The sequence below is a fragment of the Miscanthus floridulus genome, unplaced genomic scaffold (genome assembly GCF_019320115.1).
Source record: "Miscanthus floridulus cultivar M001 unplaced genomic scaffold, ASM1932011v1 fs_40_2_3, whole genome shotgun sequence".
NCBI lineage: Eukaryota > Viridiplantae > Streptophyta > Magnoliopsida > Poales > Poaceae > Miscanthus > Miscanthus floridulus.
In genome coordinates this window covers 60,892-66,891 of record NW_027096710.1, presented here as the reverse complement: position 1 = coordinate 66,891, position 6,000 = coordinate 60,892, and positions in this window count along the sequence as shown.

Genomic DNA, 6,000 nt, shown 5'->3' with positions numbered 1-6,000 from the left:
GGCGAACTCGATCGGCGTCAATGGAGTCCCCTGTTCTGCCGGAGTGGTTGGCACAGCACCTGGAGTGCTCGGCACCCTGGCTATAGTGCTTGACACTACTCCTGGACCGCTCGTCACCACTCCTAGAGTGGTCGGCACCACTGCAAGAGTGCTCGGCACCAGTCTTGGAGTGGTCGGCACCATTGCCAGACCTGTCGGCTCCGCTACGGTACCATTCGGCACCCGTCCTGGAGTAGTCAACACCACTGTAGGACCGCTCGGCACCACTCCTAGAGTGCTTGACACCCCTCCCGGAGTACTCAGCATCCCTCCTAGAGTGCTTGGCACCACCCCAAGAGTGCTCGGCTCTATTGCTGGAGTGGTCGGCACCTTCTCTCTAGCGTCTCCACCACCATGGATGACCAAGTGCTCGACAACGAAGGTGCTAGTGAAGCAGCCAGCTTCCCCTGTGCCTAGACTATTCTAGTCCTAGGCCACCTTCTCGTCGAACATGACGTCACGCGAGACAACCATCTTGCCTCCGCATGGGTCATAGAGCCGGTATGCCATGGTACCTTCCACGTAGCCTAGGAGCACCATCGGTGTGCTCCTATCCTCTAGCTTGGTGAGGACTGGCTTCATCTTCCTGATGTGGCTGATGTAGCCAAATGTTCGAAGAAAGGACACGCTCGGCTTTCGCCCATACCAAGCTTCGAACAACATCTTCCCTTTAGGGCCTTGGTGGGCGCGCGGTTGAGAATGAACATCGTTGTGGTCACCGCCTCACCCAAAACCTTGCCGGCATGCTCTTGGCCTTCATCATGGATCAAGCCATGCCGACCATCATCTGGTTCCACCGCTCCACCACGTCATTCTATTGTGGCGAGTATGCCATGGTGTGGTGTCGCACCACAACCTAATCTGCACAGTACGCATCGAACTCCACCGAAGTGAATCCACCGCCGTGATCAATCATGCCAGCACGCGTGGCTTCTTGCCGCTCTCTGCCTCCGCGCATGCCTTGATCTTCTTGATCACCTCCGCCTCCTCATCCTTGCTTGTTAGGAGTTGTAGCCACATATAGCGACTGTAATCATCCATGAGCAAGAGGAGCTACCGCCAACCACCGTTTGTGGCTGGCATGATTGGGCCATAGAGATCATCGTGGATGAGCTCGAGAGCGTCCGCCGCGTGATACTTGGCCGCCTTTGGGAACGACAGACTCCTCTACTTTCTAGCCAGGTAGCTGTTACACAGCTCACCTACGTGCGATGTCGCTATCAGGAGAGTGGCCTCATCAGCCTGCGCTAAATAAGCCTCAGCCTTCTTTTCCTTCTTGCGATTTGGGCACTCCTTTGCCCAATGGCATATCTTCCCGTAGCGCCGGTAGACGTTGGGGTCGACCTTCTTATTCTTCTTCTCCAAAGAAGCCTTGTCGTGGCGCATGCCATTACCACCGTGGCTAGAGGAGGCTTCCCCGGAGTTCCTTCGGGCAGCTCACTCCTCCTCTATCAACAGTAGCTTGCCACTGTCCATCGTTGTTGTGGCCTGCGCCATGTGCTCGTCCATCGCCCATAGACGGCCTATCACATCCTCAGTGGTGAGGGTGGACAAGTCTAGCATCGTCTCTATGGAGAGTGATCTGGATGTATTTCACCGACATAAAGTGGAGGTACTTGGAGACCGTCTCTTCTTCGTCGATGGTGATGTCGTGGCTCCTTAGCTTGCTCATGAGCGACTGTAGACGGAGGGAGAAGTCCTCCACCGATTCACCATCCTTAAACTTGAGGTTGGCGTACTCCTACTTCAACAGCTAGGCAGTCGCCTTCTTTGCACGGTCGAAGCCGACGCATATCGCTGCAATGGCCTTCCACGCCTCCTTAGCAGAATTCTTTGCCCCCAACGGCTTCCTGTACTCTGCTGGCATAGCAGCGAGGATAACCTCCAACGCTGACATGTCGTCTTCTTTGTTGTCGGTGCCCTTGTCAATAGCATTCCAGAGCCGTCGGGCTCTGAGCTTAACCTTTATGGTCACCACCCACTCGCCATAGTTGGTGCGAGTCAGCATCGGCCAACTGGTATCGCTGAGCTCCCGCACCATACGCACGACGATCTCCTGTCGTGGCTAGGCAGCCATAGCAGCGCCGCTGCTGTCGCTTATCTCCAAACCGTCCGTCATCGCCAGCGGTTAGTCCAGCAACGGCGCTTATACGGCTCTAATACCACTTGTTGGCCTCGGGATCTCTGGCACGGGTGAGCCGACCGCTCACCGATGTTGTCGACCACACACTATGGCTAGAGGTAGAAGAAGAGATGGAGAACAGAGCACACACACACAGCACAAGCACCAACGTTGGCTGGAGCTCTATAGAGGAGATGACAAAACTAAACTCGCTCTCTTTACTGAGTTGTAGTGAAAAACTATATATACAACTCTACCCATTTAATCCTAGTACACAGACATGTCAGGCTGCCATGTTGCTATAGTGACTAGATGTGACAGCAAGGCTGACTTTGACGCCTGCCCCTGCTGTGGCTACAGTGCGGTAGGGGAGCCTTTCGGCGCCTGCCCCTACAGCGGCTACAGTGCAGCAGCAAGGAGCCTTTCGACGCCTGCCCCTACCGCGCGTTCACACAGGGGAGTAGCAGATTACTTAACATAGATAGGGAGTATAACCTGTAGATAACGACAACTCATAAAATAACATATATAATAAATATTGAAATAATTATATATTTCAAAAATCAATATAGCTATATCCCAAAAAGAATGATGTTATGAGATGCTTGCTAGTCAAACTTTCTCAAGTTTTACTAGCTTTATAGAAAATATTAACAATATTTGTATCACTAAATAAATTTATTATGAAAATATATTCCACGATTTATCTAATGATACTAGTTAAGCATTATAAATATTAATATATTTTATAAGTATTTATCAATAAATAGTTTAAAAATATAACAAATGATTGCATTAATATATGCATATCTAAAATACTTAAAATTAATGATTAGCCATATTAAAATTAATACTTTATATATCGTTAATAATAAAATTAAAATATATTAGCCATAGAGATAAGTATTTAAATAGTTTAAATGATGCATATCATTTGTTATATTAAAGTTGGTATCATTTACATTTTTTATAGGTGATATCATTTACATTATTGATTAGTCATAGATATAAGTTTTAGGTATTTTGTTATTGGCGATATGGACAAATGTCAGGTATTTTGTTATTGGCGATACGGACAAATGTCAGGTATTTCACATTTTTTGAATACGGAGGTGGAATCAGGTATTGAAGAATCATAAAAATAAGTACCGATATACTCTGTATATCCACTAAGGACGTCCGCAATGGTGCTAGCTACATAGCTAGCTTACGTGGAGGTGAGAGACAAAAGACAAAGACTATTTTATATATTCTTATTTTTCTATGTATAATTAGATCCACATGTTTCTCAGCGTGATCTCTGGGCTGGCTGGCTGGGGCTGGGCTGGCCAGCCCCTCACAAAAACACTGTTTATCAGAACCAGCCAGCAGTACTTCTCTCTTACATAAACGAACCAGCAACGATACGAACCAGCCAACCGAACAGGGCGTCTGTCTCAGGTTCTTGGACTACGTGAAATAGATCAGCTATTTGTTCGTCACTAGTGACTACTCTCTTCTACTTTTTTGCTGTCCATATTAGAATAGCTAGCCAAATAGCTAGCTGTTGGGGATGCCCTAATTATCTATATTAAATTAAAAAGAATATGGATATCAACATTGACATTGAAATGAATGCATCAGATCTTTTGCAATCCGAATCAGTCCCTGTTCACAGGTGGTGTGAGAAGAATTCAAGGTCCCTACGAGCATCGTCGAAGAGTGAGCCGGCAAATCCTTAAGATTATTGACGAAGTCACCATAGGCGCCTCGTTGTCTACAAGAACGTCGCCTACCACTAAAAGCACAATGCTAATAAATCCTAAAATATCCGTTCCCACGGAGAATCAAACCGAGGACCTGAGATGATACGGAGGATCATGTAACCACTAGTCTCCGAGCCCTTTCACAATAATTTACTAGTTAACTATACTAGTTAGTGTCCTTACTGATTATTCTTTCTAGGTATTATTCTCTAGTAGTATATAACCTAAGAATACTTTTTATTATCTTTTTCATATCTCGTTTGGTCTTGTTATTGTTGTTATTTTTATTACCTATCGATTGTTCCATGCTGTACACCCCTAATTAGCTAGTTACTAATAAATATAGTTAGTGGTTTGCTTATTTATTCTCCTTACACATTTATCTCCAACGACATCAAATTTTATTTAGGATTAGTCTTCCTTTTATCTTGTCACCTCAAATCATTTGTTCATATTATTACCGTGACGCAAGTGAAACAGTACTACTGGTGGCTGTAAGAATTAAGGAAGATATAGAGAAGAGAAAGAGAGCTTTTGCCTATGCATAGCCGCTGCCTCCCCTAGTGGAGAGTGCCCTGTAATGCTCCACCATGGAGTGTGCCTCTCTTTGGCTTGTACATAAACTCTCTTTCGTTCTTTAGCCTGTTCGCTTGTTGGTTTCAGCCAGCCCAAACCAGCCAGCCAACAGTATTTTTCTCTCATAACAAACCAGCACCAGCCAGCCCAAACCAGCCCAGAAACCAACCAGCGAACAGGCCGCTTAATTAATATAATAAAGGCAGAGCTTCTGCCATTGCATTAAAAAACACTATTACCGTGATTCTGTTTCAGCATACGAGTTAGATTGATCATGTGAATATTAGAGATCTAAGGTTAATCAAATTTTATTCTCTTTTTTCTTTGTAATATATAGTGTTTTTTAGTTTTTAGCTTTCTTTTGTAGCACAAAGTAAACGTTTATTTGCTGTTATATACGCTTTTGTAGCTCTCAAATTCTGGCTCCGCCCGGCTCGCGGCATGCGAGTTTGTGCCCTGGGCCTCCTGCCGGCGAGCGGCCTCGCGTCGCGGACCACCAATCCACCATGCACGCACTCCAACTTTGCGGAGCGCGCGTCGCCGGCCGTCTCCGTTGCAGTGGCCAGTGGCCGCTGGTGGGTGGCTGTGCAGACTAGTAGTTCAAGGGATCGGATCGGAAAGGCAAAAGAGGAATGCTTTTTTTGTGGGGTTCTCGTCGCCCATTGGCACGGATCCTAGGACCAAGGCCGGCCGGGCTGCGACGTAACAACGGCTTGATCTTGACACGGACGACAGAGACGGTGGTTGCCCGTACGCGTCCGTCCCAGATCTCAGCTCTGCCATTGGCACAGCCGCCGCACCCATCCGTCGTCGTCGCGCGGATGCGGACACACAGACACAGTGAGAAAACGTGCCAGCAGCACTCTGCACCACTACTCCTCGTCCCACGTCTTGACGCGCCGGCCAGGCAAAACCACTCACGGACACACACCACACGGCGGTTTGGTCTTCTGTATATATACGATCGTTCGGTTCAGTACTGCTACCACATACAGGCCGGTGGGTCGGTCGGGATGACACGGTAGGCGCGCATGTACACACACACACACACAGTCGCGCGCGCCGAATACGAGTGCAGCAGCACCCGCCACATGAATCAGACCGGGGAACACGAACGACGACGGCACAGTACTGTCAACCGGACGCAGTAATAACTAATCAAGTCAGGAGCCCTACGAGAGAAGGCAGATAGAGGCCCACCAGGCCGTTCCGCTTCGTTTCCATGAACCATAAAGAACGTAGCCATGTTGCTACATGCGGCCCAGGACAAAAACACTCGTGGGATAGATGGACGGAAGCACGGAAGGAGAGGGAGGAAAGCACTTCACGCACAGTAAAAGCCCAGTTCTTGAACATAGAGAAGAACGCCTGGAAGTTTGGTGGTACAGTGATCTGGTAGTAATCAGAGATCGCTCACCATGGTATTATCAAGATCTCACGACAATAATAATGCTGTTCTTCGTTTGTGATGGATCGCCCATATCCATGTCTCTTGGGCCATTTTTCCATGCCTCCATC